Source organism: Sphaeramia orbicularis, chromosome 10 (assembly GCF_902148855.1).
Source record: "Sphaeramia orbicularis chromosome 10, fSphaOr1.1, whole genome shotgun sequence".
In the NCBI taxonomy this organism is placed as follows: domain Eukaryota; kingdom Metazoa; phylum Chordata; class Actinopteri; order Kurtiformes; family Apogonidae; genus Sphaeramia; species Sphaeramia orbicularis.
The window spans coordinates 25,489,396-25,516,228 of NC_043966.1; the positions used below are offsets into that span (position 1 = coordinate 25,489,396).

Genomic DNA, 26,833 nt, shown 5'->3' on the forward strand with positions numbered 1-26,833 from the left:
AAACTAGCTACATTTTTCATTATTTTTGTTCAACTACAGATGTCTTTTTTTGCCTTGTCACATTCATAAATTCGATCTTCATCCTTTCTTTACCTTTGCTTTTTCATCATCGTCATCACATGATTTTAAGTTATATTATTAATTTACTTTGTTTTATTCACTAAAAAAAGTGACAATGTATGGAAAGGTGTATAATATGAAAATTATTTATCTATTCCTGGCATGAAGGAAGATTTGAAATAAAGATTATTACTGTGTGTAATGTTTCGGTCCAGTGACATTCAATCAGAAGAGTTGACTAGCTAAACATAAATTGGCAGAGTCTTACACCAACAGACTCCAGGTGCAACGGAAGACAATCAGACCTTAGCCTTGGGGGCTTCCAGGAGACAATGGTGCCTTATAACGCTGCCCAAACTTTGACCTGAATCCCCCGGCAGCACAGCCAATAACATTTTAATTAAGTAAAAAAGGTTTACATGAGTCACCTGTTGCTATCAGATCTCTGGAGACATAATTATTTCATATATAACTCACAGTCATATTGCCATTTATAGCAACTGAAAAGGCTATAGATGACACTCAGAGATAGTGTGGTAAAAAGAAAATAGTAGACAAAGCAACTGCAAAAAACGAAGGTGGAAAACAGCACAGAAAAAAGGACACAACAGAACCTTTACAATCTGTACCAGAGTCAGTTTATAATCGGATTTACCTCATAACACAGATACAATACAACCTAATATGCACTGTGAGGGATCAATGTCTTGACCTCCACTGTTTATAATTAGCCAGTGGTATGTTTTGTCTTAACAAACAATCATAGGCCAATATTATCTTAAAGCTCTGGAGAAGGACAACAGCAAGTTAGTTAACCTCTGGTCTTATATTTAGGCCAAAAATCATTTATTGTTCCCAATCTTGCCTAACAGAAAGCAGATAAATCTTGGAAGATCAGAGTTTACTCAGCAGTAGTAGTTTGCAAAATAATCCAGTGAGGTTTGACTGAATGTTAAGAGCTGGGGGACAGACTAATGCACAAGCTATTGGAAGGGGATTATGTGATGATGAGAATGAGATTTGGTTTGCAGCTCTGACTAGGTACTAACCAAAGTGCATGCAATATGATTTCAGTCTGTTACAATTACAGCAGAAAAAAAGTATTTGGATTTATTTTGACTATGCCAGACTTCAGTCACACGCATAAAACACATAGAATGGCATCTTAAGACACACTTTACTTTGCATTTATCACATTTAAAAGACCGTTTGACAAGTGTAGGAATATATAGTAGAGACAGCAAAAACATTTATGTTAGCAATCCCTCCAAAATGAACTATTCTTTCCTTATTTTTCTGAGCTTTATTCTGCACAAATCATGCTCCATGCCAGGTGACCAGCTGGGTGCTGTTCAGTTCCAGCCTAAACCCGAGTTATAGCAGCAGTAAGGCCGTCTGCCTGTCAAAACACGGCAAAGACATGTTTAATGGCTGACCAACATAACCATAAAATAATATTAATGTTGTTTTTGCCCCAAAGTAGAAAGTTAAGCAAGTGGTCCCATGCTCGAGTGGTCTTTGCTGATCTACATGCAGTATAAATGCATCAGATAGACAGTCTATACCTCTGTAGGCAGAGACCTTCACGGCTCTGAGTGCAATGAAGAGATCAAAAGAGTCTGGAGACAAAAACAGGAGGCAATCTGTCACACCATACATCCAGGCTATGTCTGCCTCAAGTCCACAACAAATCAAAAGCCATTCCCCAGATCAATTCTTAATCTCATAGAAACCATTTCCTCTATTAATCAAACTTCTACCGTGAGACTTGACAAACTGTAGTTAGATGCTGTGTCTCCACCTACAATATCAAATCACATACAGTCTATATCACATCTCATGCAAATTTCAATCCCGTTGTAACTACGTTTATAAAGGTGAGTCCTTACACAAGACACTATGAATAATGGGAGGCATCTATCACTGGGTCTATGTCAGCTATTTTGTTTGCCAGGAAGCAATTTTAATCTTGTATTTGCAGCGTCTCATTTTTACTGTCGATGGGATGTGTCGCTCTCTTCTAGCAGTAGCCGTTTAGAGCCTAGAAATGTAACTGTTGTTCCACCTGTTCTTACACTTGCCATTTAATACAGGAAGACATACTTTGCTTTTTGCTAGGGACGGCACTTGCGGGACATATAAACCCTGTTACAGATCCTTGCGGTTGTTTATACTTCGATATATTTCACTAAATATTGGTTTTGTCAAGAATATTCAATACTGCTACAGCACTTTCTTTAAGGTTTGCTTTAACAAACTCTAATAAAACAACTGGCAGTTCACTTCATGTACGACAAATGGCAGTGCAAGCCCTCAGATCTGGAGTATCAGCATGTTTTAAACCAAAGTATTCCTCTTGCGATATGGGTCTACACTATAATTTGCCAGTGCATAACAGTTTTCTGAGCTCATTTACTATCCCTACGTGCACAAGGTCGATGGCAGAGGGTAAAAACTCAGGAGAGCATTGTTTATTAAAGTGGGCCACGCTGCTCACTCAGATGATTTATTTGAACTGCTGAGAAGAATTAGTGGAATTGCTGTGGTCCAGATTCGTTGCAGAAAGCTGGGAAACTGTGACGAATTGTGGAGGTTTGGAATGGGGAGCAGGGATTTTAAAACATCAGGGGTGCAGATTCATGGTTTTTGTCGGTATGTTCACCAGATGAATGAAAACTCATCACCTCAGTGCACATGCATGGTTTCCACACCCATAATAAATGGAGGATTTTTCCGATTAACATCTTTACGACAGCACTACTTTCATATTGCGTGTTTGCCAACATACCGAAGACTTTAAGTTGTGATAGGGTTCAAGAAAAGAACTTTAGTCTGTTGATTGAAACTAGAATTAAAACAGCATCAAGCTTTCTTTAACCCCCTTAAAATAAACGCTGATATCCCTTGATTGCTTAATTTCAGCCTGGACACGCTACATCAATGTGTTTTAAAGCTACCACTTTCACTTAATCACCCTGCTGAATAACCAGACCCTCACATAAAGCACAAATGGATTAACACAGCGAGCCACGCTTCGTGTCTCGGAGCACTGAGGGAGAACAGCACCCATCATTCCTTGGAGAAAGACTCAGAGTTGAAGGAGGCAGATGATTGATGCATGGATAATCCAAGGGGAAAAAAAAACAGAGACAGGGAGAATGAAAGGAAGGAAGGAAAGACAAGACAAACCACAGGAAAACAACTCTAAAAACAGGACACACGAGAGAGAACGTATGTCTTTGGCGGACATAGGTGGCAGCCCGGGGCACTGCCTCAGCTCTTGTCTATCTGCGATGGAAGGGTACATGAGTGTGCTGATGTGTAATCGGCCTGATGAGCCATATTGGGTAATAGTATGACAATGACAGGGAGGCTGGGTAAACTACTACAACAGCCCAGCGGGGTTTACTGGGTTTGTGCTTTAAGTGAATCTCATTACGACTTGCTATACTTCATCGACTGACCCTGACACTGAGAGAGAAAGAGCTGAGGAATGTTAAAGGAACAAAGATTGAGCAAAGAACCACTTGTTTAAGTGAAGATTAGTGTGAAAAACACCAAAGTACTCAGGATTTCCTTTGAGTAGAAAACTTAAATAGCACTTAGTACAACCTAAATATGTGCCTTTTAGCACCACATAATCTAAATAACATGCAGAGACACCTAAACAAACCTGACAACTCTATGTCATCACATCTGGACTAGGAATCTATTAATCTTTGACAGCTACAATTGAATAGATCTAAAATGTTCCAAGAAAAGTTTGAGCTTTCTTTCTGTTGCATCCAAGATACTACAGATCCTCACTCCTGCTGACAAACAGTATAAATACAATTATTTCTATTAGTTCAGTATCATTGATATAACTACTGACAGCCTATAGCCCCAGATGTGTGTGTGTAAAAAAAAAAACACTAAAATAGGGATACACGTGTTGATAAAACGGTTCCACATGTTTTGCATTGACGCGTAAATCTCTGTGCTGAATCATTCTAATAAAAAGAGTCTGCGATCCTCTGTGCAGTAAAGGGTATCCAAAAGGTCCGGGGCCGCCCTCAAGGTTTATGGCCGTTAGAATGACAGCATCTTAATAATAATAATTATAATAATAAAAAATGTCAGTCTAAAATACTATACAAGTAAAACTACTGCAATGTTTGGTTTTACTCTGCGCTGTTTACTCCATTTAAACCATCAACACAAATCTGTCCATACATGGCACAATAATCTAATGGGATCCAGCCGTTTGTTTCTGGGTTAGACACACACACACACACACACACACACACACACACACACACATAAAAAAAAGACAGAAGAAAACCTCCTAAAGTGTTTAAGTTCCACCACCAACAGCAGATGCCTACCTCTGACATGGTCGCGCGCGTTTTACTCGTGTCCATTCAAGAGAAAGCCAAAAAAAAAAAAAAAAAAAAAGAAAGAAAAAAGAAACCGCATGTATGGGAAATTCCGGCTGATGTTGGAGAAGATAAATAAATAATAATAATAATAAATAGATAAACACCCGGTTCCAGATTCGCTCGTGTCTTTGCGCTGCTCGTGCCACAAACCTGAACCTCAGCCAGACCAGACCGAGCCAGACACCTCAGCGCGCGGAGGGGAGGGGTTTCAGACACCTACCAGCTTTAAATGCCGAACACTCTTTTCTTCTGTCATCTTGGAAGTAGCCTTGAAATGAAGTTAGAAGAAAACACACAAAAAGGTGAAGAGAGCAGAAGCGACGACCACGGAGAGAGTTAAAAGACGGGACTCCTTTGCTCCAAACGGCGTAGCGTTATTAAAAATAAAAAAAATAAAATAAAAAATAACAGAAATACCAGCCCGGTGCGTCCGTGGGCTGCTCCGCCGGCAACAGCTCGCAGGCAGGCAGAATATTCAACTTTGGAAAAACCAGAGAGGAACGCAGAGAGAGAGAGAGAGAGAGAGAGAGAGAGAGAGAGAGAGAGAGAGAGAGAGGAGCCAGACAATCACAGGAAAGCGGCTCCTCCTACTTATATACAATACAAAACGCAAAAGCCAGCACAAAGAAGGTATGTGCATCCACTGTTTACTGAAAAAAAACCAAAAAACACTCTCACGTGCATTTTACTGCTTCACATTTAACCCTTTCATGCATAGTGGTCACTCCAGTGGACATCTATTCTTCAGCTGTTCTCCTGTATATTCATGAGTTTTGTTGTTTTAGTTCCATATCAGCCAACACAGTGGACACTTATGCATCATCTCAAACACTGCAATTCATACCATTACTGTACAGCATAGGTGTCAAACATGCGGCCCGGGGGCCAAATCCAGCCCGCCAAAGGTTCCAATCCGGCCCTTGGGATGAATTTGCAAAGTGCAAGTTAGGGCATCAAACTCAAAAAATAATTTCATAATAACCTAAAATAATGACAACACCAATTTTTTCTCTTTGATTTAGTGCAAAAAACATTAAATTATGAACATGTTTACGTTAAACTACCCTTTAAGAATAACGTGAATAACTTGAACAAAATGAAGAAATGAAGAATATTAAGTGCAATTTTAACAGTTTTCTGCCTCTTAATAGATGTTTTGTGCCTATGTATAAATGATAAGTCGAAGCATAATATTGATAAAATTGTCCTTATATTTCTTTACAAATTCCATTTTTTTCAGGTTATTTACATCCTTTTTGTTTGGATAGTTTGTAAATGTAAATATTGGCATAATTGAATTTTATTTTTTGCACTAAAACAATTTGGAGTTGTCATTATTTATTGGCTATCATGCTATTATTTCACTGGTCCGGCCCACTTCAGATGAAATTGGGCTGAATGTGGCCCCCGGAGGAAAATGAGTTTGACACCCCTGCTGTACAGGGTGGGGAAGCAAAATTTACAATGAACATTTAGTTGTTTTTTCTCAGCAGGCACTACGTCAATTGTTTCGAAACCAAACATATATTGATGTCATAATCATACCTAACACTATTATCCATACCTTTTCAGAAACTTTTGCCCATATGAGTAATCAGGAAAGCAAACGTCAAAGAGTGTGTGATTTGCTGAATGCACTCGTCACACCAAAGGAGATTTCAAAAATAGTTGGAGTGTCCATAAAGACTGTTTATAATGTAAAGAAGAGAATGACTATGAGCAAAACTATTACGAGAAAGTCTGGAAGTGGAGAAAGCAACAAAAAACATACCAAAGTTTTTATTAAAGCTCTCAAATCCAAAATCCTAAAGGATCCAATCAAATCCATGAGAAAAATGGCAATTGAACGTGAGGTAGACAACAAGACCGTTAGAAATGCAGTAAAATATGATTTGAAGATTTAAATTCTCATGACTTTCAATAAACTAACTGGTCATACACTGTCTTTCAATCCCTGCCTCAAAATATTGTAAATGTTGCTTCCCCACCCTGTATATATATATTTTTTGCATATTATCTCCATGAAGTGAGTAATAACTAGTATTAGAGTATGTTAAAATATGAGAAAACATCAGATTAGCGGCATTAAAAATGTTTTTATATCATAGTTTTCACACAGTATATAACTTTATTATTGTTATTATTGCTATTTTTTGTCACTTTAGCCACTTTAACAAACTTGTTTATATTGTTTATATTTTTATCTCTTTATTTTTCTATTGTATTGACGCATATTGTCTTGCACTGCTGTACACACTTCAATTTCGCCCTTGGTGGATCAATAAAGTATATCTTATCTTATCTTACTTTCTGATGATGGGTTTTAAGTACATGTTCCTTTCCTTCAAAAATTAAACACATGATGTCCAGCTGAGTGGACGTTTTAGTAAGTCCATGAAAAAAACATTCATTAAAAAAAAAAAAAAAAATTCAATTGCATTGTTGTTGTTGTTGTTTTTTTCCATGCCTAAAGAGGAATAAAATCACTCAAGAAAAAAATATTGACTAAGGTTCTCCTAATTCATGCATGAAAGGGTTAATGTCAATCCAAAACAATAGCAATATGACTTTTAGAAATGTATTTATTAACCCTTTCATGCATGAATTATGATTACTGAAATCAAGATTTTTTTCCTGAATGTTTCTCTTTAGGCAGGAAAAAAACAATGTGATTGAAATTTTTTATGAAACTATTTTTCATAGAGTTACAAAAATGTCCACTCAGCTGGACACCATGCATTTAATTTTTGAAGCAAAGAAACATGTATTTACTGACATACTGTGTGAAAACTATGAAATAGAATCATTTTTAATGCTGTGAATCTGATGTTTCCTCACATTTTAACATACTATAATACTAGTTATTACTCACTCAGATAATATGCAACAAAAAAAAACAAAAAAAAAAAAAACTTTTTGTTTTAAAAGAGATTTAAATTACAGTCTAACACCAATTAGCAATTGATTTAGACTCAAATATGTTACTGCAGATCAGGTTTAGCAAGAACAGGAACAGTAATGGTATGAAAATACCATACCTTGTCTGAACAAAAGAAAATAGTATATTTACATAAACAGAAGACAAAATGAACGTCTTTAGCCAGTAATGGTATGAATTATAATGTATGGGGTGTTGCTTAAGTGTTCACTGTGTTGGTTGATATGCAAGTAAAACGACAAAATCCATGAATATACAAGAGAACAGCTCTGAATAGCTGTCCACTGTAGTGACCACTATGCATGAAAGGGTTAATGATTTTTTTTTTTTTTTTTTTGTATTTAGTAATGATTGTAGCAACTTGTGCACACCAGTGACATGGAGCAGGTCAATAATGGTTCTATTCACCTTCCCTCATGACAGTAGTTTTCCAGCCTGAATGACGCATGGATTAATGACCACAATCCCTTTTCATATTCTAGAAAAAATGATGTAACTCTGGGCAATAAAACAGGCCTCACATATTAAAAAGGCTTACGTTGTTCATTATTATCAATAAGTAAAACATGGAGGTAATATCTTGTTCAATTGCAAAAAGGCCTAAAGGCAGCAATTAGAATATTCATAGATTTTAACTTGAGAAAAAGTGGTTTATAATAATTGCGATATCACACTCTAATTTCCTGGATTAATTATATGCTTGTGTGCAGGTTTTTTGGTATCTTATATTGTGTTGGGAGTGTGGAAAGAACATATACTGACAAAAATATCTCTGGATTTTTTGAAGCTGTAACGCCTCTCTAAGGAAGTGTGTGTTTGCCTGTAGGTGTGTGTTCTCACTTTGGCATGAGCCTGGAAACAGTGCAGAGGTTAAGGGTTTTCACAGAGCTTTCCAGCAGACTGCTCTAGCGTGTTGTAGCTGCTTTCTGCCAGCCTGTCCTGCACCTGTCTGACTTAACACCGCCTGTAATACAGCTTCCTTCCCTTGCACTGTACTCGCTTTATGAAAACAAACAGGCACAAAAAAATGTCAAAGTAATGCAGTTTTGATGTAAATGTGAAAAAAAAAAAGATTATCTTCCTTTGGGCTCCTACAGAGTTTAGAAAGGTGTATTTGGCATTTCAGCAAATAGGGACTGTGGTACTGTGATAAACAGAGCTTAAAAACCATGTTCAGAGAATGCTTTGAAGACATATCTCACTATTGCCCCCAAAATGTCTCCTCACTGGTCATGTGGCCAAATGCCAAAGCTTCATTTACTTGTAAAACGCAGATACCAACATGAAATAAAACAAAACCAGGCATGGATCTATTTGGCCTGACTGATCGTGCCGCCAAAGGTCAACAGAGTGTCCGATGTCTAATTTCATCTCATAATAATTTCAGGTCAGTGTATACGTTTTCACAAACACAGGTATACCGCGTTTTATCTCTCGGTGTTGCATTTCCGCTCAGCAGAGACTCCCAAGTGAAAATCGTAAAAATGCCAGAGCCTGTGAACGTCTAGCAGCTCCAGTCCACCTGATAACAGTAACGTACCTCTATAGCATCATAATCTAAAGAGTCATTTTAGGACAGAAAAAGAAAAAACAAAACTGTCTGGAGCCAAAAGATACCTTTATACCTTTCCTCAAACTGGTGACTGTTTAAGAAGCTCTTTAGGATGAGTTTGTACAGAATATGTGGAGAATAAATCAAAGTTTCAGTGCATTTACAGAACTACAAAGAAATGACAAAATTAACCCTTTCATGCACGAATTATGAGAACCTTAATCAAAATTTTTTCCTGAGTGTTTTTATTCCTCTTTACGCATGAAAAAAACAATGCGATTGAAAAATTTCTTCTGAAAAATAAATTTAAAAAAAAATAAAAAAATAAAATAAAAATAATTGAAAAAAATTAAAAAATACATAAAAAAAAAAAAAAATTCTTATGAACCTATTTTTCATTAAGTTGCAAAAATGTCCACTCAGCTGGACGCCACATGTTTAATGTTTGATGCACAGAAACATGAATTTAGTGATAAATTGTGTGAAAACTATGGGGAGGGCTTGTGATTCTGGGAGTTTATGCTCAGGAGAGATCTACATAATGTTACCAATTCATGTCAGAAAAGATATGTAATGTCTTAAAACTTTAATAAAGATATGTGTAAAAAAAAAAAAAAAAAAAAAAGAACAACAAAATCCATGAATATACAAGAGAACAGCTAAAGAATAGCTGTCCACTGTAGTGACCAGTATGCATGAAATGGTTAAAGAAAACAGTGATGTTTGTCATTAGTTTTGTTTGATGCAAAAATCAACTGCTAAGTGAGGGCTTTCTTTGTAAAGGAGAATACAGATGAATACCGTCTGTGTAATAAAATCAGTCTACTTTTGCTACTATTACTTTTTTTTTTTTTTTAATTATTATTCATTTGGAGTAGAGTCTAAATTTTTACAACTGCATAATATCCGAAAAATGTGTAAAAAAAAAAAGAGTTATTCTTTTCCATACGGTTTTTGACAAAGCTACTTTGAACCACTGGAAAAGGGCCCAAGAGCCATATGTGGCCCCAGAGCCACAGGTTGCCCACCCCTGCTCTATAGGCTGGTTTACCAACTACCGTCAAACAGCAAATAATGAGGAGAAGAAGAAGAAGAAGAAGCAGTGACGCATCACTATCTCCAGCGCTGGTACAGCTAATAAATAATTGTAACTCACCTCTTTTAGCTTCAGATCCTACACTTTGTCATTTTGAAGTTAGATGTAAAAGTACATTATCTTGTTATGTCGTCACCCAAAAAACACACAAACTACCCAGTAAACAGATGCAGAATTCACAGTGTACGTCTTCCCCTCCCTCTACTGAAATGTGATCTTTGTGTTGTTGGCCTCTGCGGCAGGAAACTTGTCTGACATGAGTTACTGCTTTAGTCAGCATCACATAATGTTCATCAAACTGCAAAATTATTTATTACAAATGCAAAACTAGTTTAATTTGCCAAAACTTGTTGTAATGACAGTCGATGCACTAACGCTTATGTTTGTTCCTCATGGTACCTCATTTCAGGGAAAAAACTGTATATCAGTCAATGGTAAAAGAGAAGTAATTTTGTGGTTCCATGTGAATTATGGCAACATTTACGCATATGATATTTGTTAGTTTAAAAGAAAACTCGACAAAGTCACAGTTTGTGGTAAAACTGTTGAACTATCACAACAGATTAAACTTGTAGTAATTTTCACCTCTTTTAATACATTTTCACTTCACTTTAAAGATTGAGGTAAAATGGGCCAAGGCAGTGTTTGTTACCTCCGCCAAGGAGGTTATGTTTTTGCCAGGGTTTGTTTGTTTGTTTGTCTGTCTGTTTGTTTGTCTGTCCATTAGTGTGCAACATAACTCAAAAAGTTATGGACAGATTTGGATGAAATTTTCAGGGTTTGTTGGAAATGGGATAAGGAAGAAATGATTAAATTTTGGTGGTGATCGGGGGTGGGACCACGGGGGGGCCACTGATCAGCCTTGGCGGAGGTCTGCGCTCTCCGAGTGCTTCTAGTTGATGATGTTTCATGTGTAATGACAGATGCAGTCCATTTAGCTGTTTAATCCAAAACTGGATGTTTCTTTACTATCTTTGCCAAAGTCTGCAAGTTTCTCGGCTCGTAAAATGATCTATGTAATTGACAAACATCATACATGTACATGGTGGAACAAATGGAATTAAAAAAAAAAAATGTTGCCCACCATTGACTGCCATTCATATTTCATCTAAAGTTAGGTCCCATTGGGCACATGGGAAGGGGCGGGACTTCAGCTCTGTATATAACACCAGTTTAATCCTTTGTGGGACATTCATAGAAATACTCTAAAATTCTAAATGTCAACCTGAGTGCGTTATTGGAGGACATAACAAGACTTTTTTATTGTCATGTAGGAAATCAAGGTTAATGAAGTTACCATATTTGGTTCCTTACCCATAAAAACACAAAAAAATGATAAAAAAATTAAATTAAAAAATCCAAGAAGCGTATATAAAAAATACAAGAAAAATATATTTAATGTGAGAGGAACATGTATTTTAGAACATTAGAACATCACTTTTGGAACATTAGAACAACATAAGTGCTGATCCAGACACCTGTCAACATCCACATTCTCCCTTTGAACATCATTCCTTACATTAGTACCATTACTACATGGTACCAAACAAATCAGTTACACTCACTGCTCATGCAGAGGTGGACCCTGCAGACCCTGTAGACCACATTGGACCTGAGACTGTTGACTTACTATCCTCACTGTAACTGTTGCTGTCACTGTCTTGTAATGCATATGGAAATTGCCAAAAAATAGTCACTTGCCCAATAAAGGGTTAAGGTCGCCTATACCGGATTTGCTTGGTAAAACTAGAAACTGACCCCACTCTATCTAATAAACCTAAAATCTCGAACCAGTGTAATGCAGCAGGTCTCCGGCTGCTATGGGTAAACAGTGGCAGACAAGGTGTGGTCACACAAGCAGGTGTGCTCTGCTACTGTCAACAAAGCACCATGGGAAATCTTTTGTGGGACTTTTCTTTTAGCGTACTATATATTTGTCTTCATCTACCACCACAGATATCATGCCTTTTCTTGTCTTGATAACAGTTTGTGGGTCATTTTGTTTTAAAACCGCCACCTATGTCTGCAGCGGCGGTGGCCTCCCAGTGTGAAAATAGTTCAACTGATCTGTTCTACGCCAAAAAGTATAACACATCCATCATCTCTCTAGTGTATCTGCTGTGCCTGGTTTTCCAGCAAGGTACTGGAAATTCTTGTTACCCCGAAGCCAAAGTGGTGCAACTGGACAAACAGGTAGCATAGTATTTCAGTATTATCATAGAAATAACACACGGCACAAATAGCTAACAGTGACAATTGTAGCTGTCAAAAATAGATACTGTGGGAAAATGATATGGTTTAAAAACAGCTGTAGCAGTGTTAAGTTGTGCTTCAATTCAATGTTCATTTTTGACCTTACTCTAATACATACACCACAAAATGACCAGCTCTTTCCACTGAGAAAATATATTAGAATTATTTTTAAAGCTTACATTAACATATAATTCTTTTTCCAATATAAGTCTCTTAAAACGGATTTCCACTTATTTTCTGTCTGTGATCACAATTTATTAATATTGCTCTTCTTTTTGAGCATATGGTTAAAGGAAGTTACAAGTGAATATTAAACTTTAATTCCCAGCAGGCGTACTTTAGATTTTAATAGGTCTTTTACCCTTTGAGCCTGGCAGAATGGTTGGCTGATTGACTGCACAGACTTAGCCTAGATCCAGCCTTAGGCATCCATCAGCACTGTCTCCACTTAGATATCCTCTCTGACCACGTGGACATCTGAATTAGTCACTAAAAGTCTTCCTCTGAAGGCAGTTTCAGCATCCAGCAGTCTAAACGAACTCAATAATTTGTGGCGTGGAAACTACTACTCTTCTGTCTCTTTAGTGTCATCATGTTTTAGAATCATTTTCATTTGTAACCACATCTGAAACTGATCTTTATTTGGGATACGACCCCTATTTTGGCACATTCTTATGGGTACAAAATGCAAATAGGTAATTATTTTATTCTTTGTGTATCTACACTGCTAGGTTTTGTTAAGTCAGGGTGTATTTGCATTAAACTTACAAGTGTTGATTTAGGAAACAAAGAGACATAATGAAAAGTGTGATGAATACTTACAAAAATCCAAGAGTGGTGACAGAATGAGGACAGGCTAGAGGACTGAGGCTGTTGTGGACAGTAAACACATGGCCGCCTGGGACCTGGCCCTGCTATTGTGTTGCTGTAGCTCAGGCATAGGTCATATTACACACAGAAATACCACCTCTGCCTGTACTTTACAATTTTTATACGATGAGGGAGAGAAACTAAGAGGAAGACACCCAGAAAATCACCAACACCGCCAAAGTGCATGTTCGGAGGAAATGCATCAGCTCGTCTTTTCCTCTTTCCTTTCCCAGCCCTCAGCCCACAGCTCATCAGGGACGTATTGTACAGCACCAGCCTGTCTGTGTACTGCACCAACATGAAGTGATTGGAAGAACCACTCACAGCAGAGATATAAAAAAAAAAAAACCTTTGTTCTTTTCAGAACATAGGAATTTTTTGGCCAAGCTTAGAATCCTCATGAGACTGATTCACTGTTTTTTGTATTCTCTTCCTGCACATGATACGCTGTAATATACAAGCAGCTACTAGTGCTTCACAAAGTACCACCAAATAGCCTCGTGCATGAGTAGCATGTATATTTCTCCATTATTTCAGTGTAATGAGATACAACAGGTTGGCAGTAGCAAACATTTTTTAATATAGTTCAAGGTGGCATTTTCTGGCCTTTCATTCCCCCATATAAAATTGAGACCCTCATAAACAGATCAATACAGCGCTCACAGGGTGTAAACAAAGTAGTCGCTGGGTGTGGCATCGCTCCATCAACTTTCCATTAGTCTCGCTACCTTAAATCTGATATTTTTCTCCAGAACAGTGACCGTGCAGGCAGCTTTCACTGCCACCTACACAGACAATAACCACCATGTGTATATAACACAGCAAAGGGAAGGAACTGCCTTGGCTTTCTAATGAAAAGAAGTGATGTGCAAAAGTTAAAAGTGGAAAAGTGATGACGGCACTGTTAGTTAACCCTTTAAACAGCACTCATACAAATACCCTGAAATTCAAATTTTCAACCTTAGTGTGTTATTGGAGGACATAATAAGACTTTATTACTTTTGGGAAATTTTTCAAAATCGTTTATTGTCATATAGAAAATCAAGGTCAGTGAAGTTACCGTATTTGGTTCCTTGCCTGTAAGCGGCAGAAAATATAAATAAAAGTACAAGTTTATATAAAAAAATTACAAGAAAAGCACATGTAAGGTGAAAGGAACATGTATTTTATAACATTAGAACATCACTAGAACATTAGACCAACATAAATGCTGATCCAGACACCTGTCCACATCCACATTATCCCTTTGAACATCATTCCTAACATTAGTACCATTACTTCATGGCACCTAACAAAGCAGGTACACTCACTGTTCATGCAGAGGTGGACCTTGAGAAAACCAGAGAAAATACCTATGTAAAGATATGCTTTCATGTCAAATATTTGAGTATAGTTTTAAGTTATTATAATTTTAATTGTATATTCCTAATATTTGGAATCAATATTCAGTTTTAAAGTCTTTGAAAAGGTTTGTTAAATGTCTGTGTTATTTATGCAATATATAACTTTTTCAAATCAGATTTTATATTTTTTGTGTGTTTTTTGGCCTTTTGTGTTGATATAGTAGGTTAAAGTGAAAAAATAATAGGCAGATGAGATAGATGAAGTTGTGCTGAAAAAAACGATACCATACATGTGTATAGTAAACAGTCTTTATACTGTATATACAGGCAAAATCAAAAGTACTCAAGAACGGCAAAACTAGGCTCAGACCCCTAAGGGTTAAAGTTGTTGTACTGCTGATGGCCACTTGGAGTAGCTCCAAAAAGCACCAGCTCCCATTGACCTCTAATGATTTTGTCCTCATATTTTTTTTATTCCCCAGGACTGATTCATTTTATTTAGGACCTATAGGAGACCATCTTTAAACTCAGCTGGGCGAAGTTTACTGATTTACTGACTAGGATGTAACGTTTAGCATTGGCTCAGCTTTTGACCCCTCAGGTTTCTAGTGTTCTACCACTTTTTTCCAAATATGGTCACTTTCTTTCATTCATTCATTCATTCATAACAGCCATTCAGAACCCAACTGATGACATTACAGCTCCTACTAATGATATACAGTTTATGAATAAATTCAAATCTGTGTTATGGGATAGATTTTCCACAGCCCAAAAATAAATCACAAAAAAGGATTGAATATTTGTTTTCTGTCAGATCATGAATTACAACATGATGAAATGTAATTTTGCACTTTTGCCCAATGATGTCAAAAACTTATCAAGCACTGCAGATTTAAAAGAAGAATTAATTTAATTATTTTCTGGTACCTTAGCCTATATATTTCTTAAATGACAAATTAAAATATTCTTTAAGAAGAAAGTGAAAAAGAAAATAGTAATAGACACATTAACACCAGCTAAACGAAACAGTTGTCAAAATATATGTTTAAAAAAGGAAAATACATCTGAATTAATAAATAAACGACTGAAGAGTAACACCATGCAACACCAACCATCATCTCTGTAAAACTACCCAGTGTTTCATGACAACACCATACTATTAATGTAACTTGAACCGACATGATTTCATATTAACATGGCTGTCTGAAACCTTTAAACCAAGTCTGCAGTCAAATCCGGCTCTTAAAACTTGTTTCCATAATGTCATGTTTGTCTTTTCTGCTTGAGCAACTGCCTCGCTGGCGGAAAACGCAGCCTGTTGTCAGCTGACACAGTCTGTAAGATCAAGGGATTTGCTTTGTCTCTCTAATGATGCAACAAGTGCAGTTTTGGTTTACCATAATGCTGGAAGGCCTGGAAGCACCAGACTGTATCATACAGTTAGTGAAGCAGTTTGTACCACAGGCCAGGAGATGACTTGTTTTGTGCGCATTGCAGTTAGTTTCATTTACAGCCCGACTGGGACACATAAGCATTAGTTCTTAACAGCTAATGGCTCTCATATCGCTGCTTCATCATACTTGGGTGATGGTGTCTGTCGCAAAGTGTGTAATAATATATATCGCCCTTCATACTGACCTTGTGAACTGCAGAGGTGGACTTAATGGCATCGTGAGGGGAAAAACCATCACAAACTAAGTATAGCAGGACTTAAAAGACATCTGAGAGGCAGGTTACACACAGAGCTACATGATCAGATGGAAGTCTGTAAACTACATTTTAAACACTAATTACTTGCAATCCTTGTTGGATTAATTACCCTGCCTCCCAAAGGGGAGGCAAGGGGTATTGGTTTTGGTTCAGTTTGTTTGTTTGTTTGTTTGTTAACACTAGCAGCAAAATTATTGGTTGAATTCATACCAATTTTGCGTTATATATTGCCAGTGACCCAGAATATATTTTGGGAAAAGTAGGTCAAAGTTTATTTATTTTTTTATTTTTTTTTAAACAATTTTTAAAATCTTTTTTTTTTCCCATTTACTTATAATGGATGAAATTTCAAATGTCTGTAGCAGCAAAACTATTGTTTGAATTCATGCCAAATTGGGTTTATAGATTGCCAGTGACTTTGAATAGATGTGATTACATTTTGGGAAAAGTAGGTCAAAGTTCAAATTTTGTATACATTTTTAGATAATTTTTTCTTGTCCCATTTACTTACAATTGGCAAAATTTCAAATTTCTATAAAAACATCAATTTTGTTTCAATTTGCTTCAAACTTGCCACATATATAGAGGCATCAGCGCATGCATAGACATGATGACATCAGCTGGATCGATGCCAAACTAAGTTACAATATGTGCGGGGGTTGTTGTACCTGGCACCACTTGTTCTTTATTGTGTTGGTAAATAATACTAATAAGAAAAACTTGAGCATGAGAAACCATCAGCTCTTGTGTTATAGGGGCTACTCTTTCAGTTTCATTTAGAGGACTGATATCCACATATGTTCAGTATTGGCAAATTAGAATAATAAATGGTTAATTAAGTGAAATTTGTACCTCACATGCACTGGGTTCAATGTCATTTAGGATTACAGGCATTTGGGATTAGCTCGCTCCCTTTATCTCTGTCATAGCGGATCGATACGACCATCCTCCTAAGCAGCTATAGTTTAATTTCCCCCATGGCAAAGGCCTTTTGCTTTTTCTGGAAGGTTAGCTTGCACTGGCTCAGACCTTAGTAGTGGTTTTCACTTATTTCTACAGCTCTACCATGTAAAAATGGGTGGTTATGTGGTTGTCAAATAATTATGTGACATGAAGTGAACCTATGGTGTTGACACTTTCAATGACTTGACATGTGTGAAGTTCACACATACACCAACATACATCACATGCATTCTCCAACAGCAATGACCAAAGGTTTATTACATATCCCACCAAGCACCTGCTACACTGAGCAAAAAACAAAAAGAGAGGAATGGATTATGTAAAAGACCATCGACTGAACTCAGAGAATCAGATATGACACCGTAACATTGCTCGGTAAATATGGTAAGTGTGTCACCTACACTGGCATTCCAGCAAAAAGGCAACAATAGTGGAGGAGTGTAAGCATACAAGGCAAAAAACACAGAGGAGCGATATGGAGAAATATGGGTCAGACAAAAAAAGACAGGGAACGCTCATTGTAAATTAGAATGTGTAAACATGTACAGTCTAATCTCATTATCCCTCATCCTCTTGGGCCTGTGATCAGATGCTTGATTAAAGCAAGAGATGAAAGAGAAGAGGTGGAGGATAGAGATGCAGGTAGGAGGGAAGGATGGGGGATTCCAGAAGATGCACACAATATCTCGTAAGAAAGAGATAGACAATGGGCGACAGTATAATGCAACGTACATGTGCAATGGAGACTGAGAATATGGTGTACTGTGGTGTAATGGAGGCTGTTCACAAGTGTTGGGAATTAAATAAGAACAGGGATGGCCAAACAAAAATATCTAAAGCTGTCTAGTTTATTGAAACAGCTTCCAGGCATACTGTATAATGTAATGTGGATATTGTGCTCTTAATGATTCTGTTACAGCCTAAATATTCACAAATAATACGAGTATTATGCTGCTTTTCCACTGACTGTAGCTCAACTCACTTTGCCTCAGCACAACCTTTTTCCCGTGCCCATTAGCCAATAGAAGGTAACATCGGGTACTATTTTAAGGATCACCTTCACCAAAGTTACAAATAAATTGATGCAGTTCTAAATGTGTCGTGAAACCATGCACATCACAGATCGGATGATGGAGAATCATCGCTTCCTCAATATGAATGTGCGTCATCGTGTCTCTGACAAGTGCAACCACGGATTAAATAATTATATTCTTAACTGAAAAAATCTTTTATTTTGAAAATTAGAATATTATATCTGCATACATACCATGATAAGGGGGTACTATGTCCGTAGTGGAAATGTAATGTGCTCGTCTTGTATTACTAACATTGATGGACATGTATATAAATTATTTTTGAAAATAGTAATTTCCCATGGGAAAAAGAAATGCCATTACCAGTGGACAATATGAAGTGTAAAATAGCAAAGGAGTGAGGGTTTTATGCATACTTAAGAGCAGAGAGATGAGCTGCTGAACTCTCCAACACACATACACAGATCTTTGCTCTTTTCATTATTCATATTCTGTACTGATTGCATGTCCTACTTGCACTTGTTAAATTGCATAATTCTTGGTTCAGCTGCAAATGACCTCATGACTTTTTAAAGACATGTCAGGTTGCAGGCCGTTTCTCTTGACATGCATAACATACTGTACAGTGTACGTGGTACAAAATGCCTGCTCTGTGAGAAGCCAACCTTATTTCCTTGGGGAATATCAATGAATCTTGATATTCACAATAGTAAAAAGGAACAGCTGGCATATGTGAAACACATTTCCATAATTCACCATCTTCTCCACAGTTTATTGTCTGATAACATACTGAGACTTCACCAGCATATGCAGATTTGTGCCATTAAATAATCTGGCTGCTGAGTGTTGGAGTTAGTAAAGGCTACTTGGTAGAGAGTGCATTTGACAGTAACAGGCCCTGAACACTAAACTGGTGGCAGATTTATAGCTAAGCAGACTTCCCTGGCAAGATGATGTCAGTGCATAGAAGAAGACAACGTTGCTTCTGATTTGTGTGTCAGGATACAGTGACTGTGACTGTGTCTTCTGGAGTGACAAGGCTAAGTTCTTTTCATTTTTAACCTGACAGTCGAAACAATGATCTCAAAACTTGTTTGTTTTTCTGTTGTCTGTTGGCCTTTTTGTTCAATCCCTGCTGATACAGTGGATAAGTATTCTAAATTCTCTGCAAACATGGTTGTTTACCAAAGGATTGATGGCTGCTGTGACACTTAATTCCTATCATTCTGGGGGTTTTTTGTTTGTTTTTTTGCAAAAATTGAATATAGGATGTGGGTACAAACTCTACAGTCTACAGTACACAAAGAATCTCATCATGCCGAGGCACATTACAATAGTGGATTTTACTACCAGCAAAGGCATTTTAGTGTTGCACTTCACAGACTTGCAGACATAATGTTTAAAATGATAAAAAAGACCATAAACACAGAGCCGCACTTCTAATTATTGACCTTTAATTTCACACATGGGGATGAGGAGTTGTATTTATGTAGAAAAGAGTAACAGAATAAGTCAAACAAATGCCTTTTAATTTAGTTATTTTTCAGAATATTCACCAGAAACTGTTCCAGCAGAGCCTTCTGGAAATGACTGCACAGAGGATGACCCTGGAAACTTCATTTACACTTCAGACATACATCATCATGTGGTAAAAATGTCCTTTGAAATATAAATTATTTTAAAGCAGCGTATAACTGTCATCACAATTTTTTTTTCAAATGTGTAAAACCCCAGTGATATCCTAATTATCACTAATCCATTAGTCTTTCCATGCTTGCGTGCCTGAATCACTTCCCTCATGATAAACAACTTTGAAGATGACTCCATCATAAAACAGTCCGCTTGTTTACATAACAATCTGAAACATCACTTGGGCCTTTTCAAAAATTTTGTTGCGACGTGCATAGTGGGAATCGGAATTCCACACAGCAGCAGTTTCACTGTCTCTTCTTGAGAGCTGAACCCAAATGTCGTCTTTACCTCCATCCACTGACTATACTCACTCTTTAAAACAACCCTGGTGGACTGTAGAATTTGTAGCGATTTGGCTAGTTTTCTTGCTGAATTTGTGAGAAACTACTTTCGCTTGGTCGCTGCATGGAATTCCCATTCCCACAGTGCACTTCGCGACAAAATTTCCAAAAGTCTGATGAAAGTTACACGCTGCTTTAAATGAGTAGAAAATTATCCACAAAAACAAGCACTTAGTGAGATTTCGCACTTGAAATACTAATATTTTTGTGTTAGATATCAAAGGCCATGAAACAGCCTTGTTTTTTTTTGGGTCAAAATACAGCCTCTGACCTCTGCTAAAATGTAAAATGCAGTTATAACTCCAACAAAACACATAAAACTTTTCATGCAAAAGTGCCATGAGCTTTGTTCTCCTCATCTGTCCTTGTTTAATATTTATTCTCCTCTTGTTTTGATCTTGACCTTTACTCTCTGCTCAGAAAATGTCCTCCTCCATTCTTAACTTTTTGTCCATATCTAGTCATTTACTTACACAAAAGCTCAACCCTTCTGCTACTTTCCTGCTGATTCTTATTTTAGTGGTTCATCATTGTCTTCCACTCCTCTGCAGCTTTTCTGTCATAGCTCTTTGCTTATCGTCCTCATCACCCTAATTCCCTCTTCCTTTCTCCCCTTTTATTCTCCTTGCCTCCCCTTCATTCAGGGGAATGGCAGAGCTCTTCATCAAGCACATGTCAGCCATCTGTCAGAGTCCAAGACGGTCTCACCATGATTGATTTCTGGCCTACCTGTGTCTTTCGTAATGACCGACTGTCGGTTGTTTTACTGCCTGCGCTGCTTCCCCTCAGTATCTCCTGTCACTGCAGCATCCATCGCTCAGCTCAGACCTATGGGGCATTATCTGACTTGTCGTAAGATCAAATTTATGCCAGTATACCATAGAGCCTACTTATCTTCCCTACAATCACAGAGTTGTTTTTTAAGGATGGCTATTTTAAAGAAACAAACAGCTTGCATTTTAACAGCTGGACAGTATCTGTTTCCCTCTTAACATTTCCAATTATAGCCAGGCAATGGCTTTTTTGACGAGAAGCAATAAATGTCTTTTCGGATTTGGAAGCACAATGCTGTGTTTTGTTCAGGTTAACAACTTGTAGAACACTTTTGAAGCTTAGCTGACAACCTTAAGTAGAATGAAATGTTCACTCTGGAGTGTTGGCAAGACCAGAGTATGTGGCACCTAATCACATTTTAACTGAGGACTCAGCTTATCCTAGTGATTAGTGTGAAGAAAAGGAGTTTGATGAATGCCTGACAACAACCTTTTTCCCTATAGAACAAGCTTTAAATGCAGCCATCAATTGCTTTGTGTTAAATAGACACAACATTAAGCTTGTGGTAAACGAGACCTACCTCAGAAATGAAGATGTTCCTGTCTTGACAGAGCATTAGAGGTGGTATGAATTTGTTGCTTAAGGATAAATTCAGTGGATTTTATTGAAACCCCTTGATTGCAGGCGTCAAACACATGGCCCATGGGTCAAAACTGGCCCGCCAAAGGTTCCAATCCAGATGAATTTGTGAAAATGAAAAATTACACTGAAGATATTAATAGTTCAGGGTGTCAAAGTCATTTTAGATCTGATTCCACATACAGACCAATATGACCTCAAGTAGATCAGACTAGTAAAATACTATCATAATAACCTATAAATAACAACAACTTCAAATGTTTCTCTTTGTTTTACTGTAAAAATGTAAAACTACATGAAAATGTTTACATGTACAAACTATCCTTTCACAAAAAACATGAACAAATATGAACAACATCAAATGTCTTAAGAGAATTTAGCTCCTATTTTACCATTACTCTGCCTGTTACTGAATGTTTTGTGTTTTTGTAAATCAGCTGTGATCTGTAAGTTATAATGCATATGTGTAGATGATAAACTGAGGCATAATATTGTTTAAATTGCAATTATTTTTTCTTCACACATTTCAGATTGTTCACGTTATTCGGATTTTTAAGGCAGCTTTGTAGATGTCAACATTTTCATAATGTAATTGTGCTTTTTTCATAAGACAAGATAAGATAAAATAAAATAAGATAAGCCTTGTCCTGACTTGTTCTTATTTTACTGTTCCGGCCCACTTGAAATCATACTAGGCTGAATGTGGCCCCTGAGCTAAAATGAGTTTGACACCCCTGTACTAGATCTTTAGCATCTAGAACTGCACTGAAGCCTTACTGTGACTCCAATACACTCATTTGTACGCCAAGTTATTTTGATTATTTACAGAAGCAAGATACAACTTCTTCATACTGAGTTACTGTGGATCTGATGATGTTTCTCTCTACTTTCCGTTGCTGTTTGTCTACTCAGACCGTCTCTCCACAGCTCCTTCCCCTTCCTCTCACTGCCCTCTTTCTCACCATCTGCCTGGCAGGGACAACCGAGTGCCCATGGAGAGCAGGGATGCAGCAGAAGGCAACTTTTAAAGAGAGCTCTGGCTACAAACCTTTCATCTGGTGCTATACCTGGCCAAGGAAGGCTGCAGGGTACTTGAGCTGTCAGAAGCCATGCACCAAAGGAGGGAGGAGGGATGAGACAAGAGAGAAAAGGGGGAAATGAAATACAATAAGCTGGAATGAAAAAAGGACACAGAAACTCACCTTTGTCTTATTAATCTATTTACGTTTTTGCCAGGACCAAAAAAAAAAAAAAAAGAAAGTAAATGAAGATGAGTGAAGAACATCAGAAGATCAAGAGGCAGAGCAAGAAACGGGGAAAGAAAAAGTAGAGCAGAAAGATGAGAGACAGACCCTAGTGACTCCTAGAGGAGAACCAATTTACAAAGCTCCTGATGCAGCTCCGTGGGTCTAGTGCTTTCACCTAGAATAGATAAAATTAGTCAAAAATGATTAACACCGCTAACGTGCTTAAGACAGGAATTTCTGCCTTATTAATCAGTTGGTGTAAAGCAGCACAGGAGAAGAACTGTGTGGGATGGCTTACGGCAAACACCTAACAATGGATTAGCATCACATGGTTCACGGTTACACGACTTAACCAGCTGAGCAGTTTTTTAAATATGAAAGAGCAGCAAACATTATGCCAAAGTGTGCACAATAATGACTGCACTTCATACAAAGCACAGACTCAGTGCTGCGTGAAATATCACATTTTTGGCAGCTTTACTGTGTGCATTAGCTGCTAACAGCTTGGCCTATTGCGTCTCCTGCAGTGTACCTCCTTGACAAGCACAGACAGAGTACTTGAAGAGTGTGTGATATGTCTTGACAGGAGGCAGGCAGAGAGAAGAGAAAGTTAATGTATGTGTTCATGTTTTTGAGCGCTTATGTGTGTAAAATGCGTCTGGAAACCTCTTGCTAAAAAGGCACGCATGCTTCTTTTGGTAAGACAGATAATAACTCAAAGGCCTCCCATTGACAGCAGCTGTCTTTTGCTGTGAAGGACTGTGAGTTTGACAAATGGATTGCCTCACAGCCATCTACCTGTGTTGGTGCTGCATGGGAAAAGCAGACAGGAATGCTGCAAGGCAGGTCTGTCCTTAAGTCCTAAATGCCATGTCTGGGAACGCAGACAAGGATCATTAAAGAGTCAAAGTGTGTAGTTAAGGCAGACGAAATGTTGTTTACCTTAGACATGGCCGAGCCTCTGAAAAGTCTGTACCACACCACTGAAAATGGAAATGTGTCATTTAAGTTAGCAGCTATTTAAAATGGAATTTCTTCTTGAGAGTCCATCATCAAAATCAAATAATGCTTGCTAGTAGCAACACTTGAGGTTCAATTACTTTTAAATGACCCTCAATAGTCCAGTCAATAATCTATTTTTTGTACTGATATATATTTTTTTTTTATTTCTGTCCCTCCACTCCTTTGTGTCAAGAATCCTTAATCAAGTTCATGCCAAATGCAAATTCCTCACATCAAAGACTACTTGTGTAACCATGGGAACTAAAACAAAGATGAGAAGAATTCTTTTTCTGACTATGGTCCGGCATTAAACATAAAGTGGGCTCGTGATACAATACAAGTGATTGTGTGGAGCATGACTTCATTCTCATTTTGTCTATTATAGAATTTTCTCTGGTAGAATAAAATCCAAATGTGAATACTCTTTCATCACTGCTAAAACTGCATCTTTAAGTTGCATGATTTCAAAGGGATGTACGGCCAGTACCATGACAAATTGGGGCAAATTTATGCTGGCAATTGTCCCCTTTTCAAGACCAGCAATACAATATTTTGGCCTAATGATATGTTAGCACAAACATTTCTAAAGCTTTGCACTTCTGTGCAATTTGTGATTGTTTTGAGTCCGAGTTGTTCAAGCTGCAACAAGGTTTCTAGTGTTTCAGGCTTTGCTCCACATTTCAGTACACAACTTGGTCTGTAATGAGAGCGAAAACCCTCAATGTGCATATATTTAATTAGCAGAGACACACGTACACAGAGCTCTCCACAATGTTCATGTATGCTCCTCCAGTATTTTACATATATAACACTGAAATTCCATCCATCCGTCCGTCCGTCCATCATCTGCCCTTTTCAGCAGCCAAAGCAGTTCTACTCTCCCTGGGATACTGAGGTGATCCCAGTCCAACTAAGATGTCCATTGAAATTTCCATCAAAACAGGCTATTACTGTAACACGGGCAAGTTTGAAACATGTTTGATTAATATCCGAATCTTAAAATTAGTTTGTTCGGGTGTCAAGTTTGCAGAAACATTAGTACTGTTGTTTTTTCTCAGCACTGGCAGTGTCACAAAGCAGTTGAAATGATAAGTACATCTCCAAAAGAGGCTGTGCACAGTCATGCACGGCACAGCAGTGGAAAAGTCATTAACGTCAGATCGGATAGAATATGACGTTAATTAATGTTGTGTACCCTGCTGCTGTTACACTCAGATTGCAGGTTTATAAGGAGTGTGTGTGATAAAGCAGCCGGATCTCAAACATCACTGTCAAGACATGTAATTTTAAGCCTAAACCCCAGGGTAAGCCCCAGACCCACCTGACTACCTCAGTGTCTGAAGAGTTTGATACTAGAGTTTAATACAATATCACTGAAGCCTCACGAACTCAAAGAATTTGAGACAGTAACACACAGACAGAGTGAGTTTGCATCCAATTAATACACATTTTCTGCAGGCGTTAATTGCACCAGCTACACTGCCTGGGGCGATTTGTGCAGATCTTTTGTAAATTTGACAGTTTTTCACCTGAGGTCTAGTTGACGGAATGGGGCAGATTTTGAGATTTTGAGCAAAATGTATGAATATTCTTTAATTTACTTGCAGGAACAGGATCCAAGTGTACTATAACACTATTTGCTTGACAGTGTATTTGTAATGAATTTCACCTTTTGTAAGTATTTTGGGAATTATACATTACTGTTGTCTCGTATTCAACATTTTCACACCCACAAAAACCACGCAATCCTTTTGTTGATGTGCCCCATATTTTGCTTTGGGAATAAAGTAATGCTCTATGACAAATGACTTTTTAAGTAAAGAGAAATTCACTTTTAGCGCCCCCGTAGGGAAATTCAACCTCTGCTTTTAACCCATCCTAGTACACACACAGAGAGCAGTGGGCCGCCAGTAGAGGTGCCCGGGGACCAAATCCAGATTTGTGCCAGTACCTGGGTCAAGGGCAATAACAGGAGAATTAACCTAGCTCACATGTTTTTGATAGCTTGGTATACGGGAGCACTCAGAGGAAACCTGCACACCACAGGGAGGACATACCAACTCCAAACACTGTGCGTATGTACTGCAGCTGAAATGGATTTCCTTTGTTCGCTTTTACTTTTTTGTAAAACGTGTAGAAGGGTCAAAACATGGTGTTCGAAATCTCTCTGACGGGACCTTTTAGAGACAATCTGACAGATTAGTGTTGCTAAATGCCCCTCATTTTTACTTCTAAATTCATTTTTTGCTTTAGTTGGACCATAACGGATTTTCCGAAACAAGAAGCTACTTTATATTGAAATAAACGTTGGAATGGCAGTCAGTTAAAGGTGGGGTATGAGATCTTAGAAAAATGGTTCGAGCAAGCTACATTTTGAAAATACTTAATTCGAAAGTCCAAACCCCTTTCTTCAGACATCCCCCCGAAGCCACGCCTCCAGAGTACTGGCACGCGAAATGCTTGGTCTTGAGGGTTCACGAGCACTGCACAGCAACAATTCGCCCAGCTCCGGCGGCCCCGACTCCAATCCATGCATACCTTATTCAGTCTCGTCCAACATCCCCGCTCTAACAGAACAGCCCCATTTCATACCTATCTGACTAACGTTACATTTCCTAGTGATTTATGTTAGTGACAAAACAGTTTGTTGGTGAACTTTCTATCCTAATATAGCTAACATAGCCAAGCTCTGGCTCTGGCTTCACCTCCTGTAAAAGCGCGTCAAGCCAAGGAGAACGCACAATTCACGCACGAAGAGGGGTACGCACAGAGGGGGGAGGGGACAGGGACAAATGGCAGTTGAGTTTGATAGACATATCACCGTTCATTTCGATTGGGCGCTCAAAATGATTGGTGTTTTTTTAGTCCTGTCCGTTCCACAGGGGACTACATTTTTTT

The 26,833-nt window shown here is 37.9% G+C and overlaps 1 protein-coding gene across 5 annotated transcripts in view; it reads right to left on the reverse strand.

The window, feature by feature from the left end:
* mid2 (midline 2) overlaps positions 1–26,833 on the reverse strand; it is a 182,378-nt gene that overhangs the window by 98,932 nt on the left and 56,613 nt on the right. Inside the window, exon 1 of one of the 5 annotated variants that reach the window (XM_030145658.1) lies at positions 4,702–5,042. The exons of 2 other annotated variants lie outside the window; for them this stretch is intronic. The gene's annotated coding sequence lies outside the window, so the exon portion shown is untranslated. Of the gene's footprint in view, positions 1–4,427; positions 4,510–4,701; positions 5,043–26,833 lie in introns of those variants that run through there. 2 more of the 5 variants (XM_030145663.1, XM_030145661.1) reach the window with 2 other exon arrangements.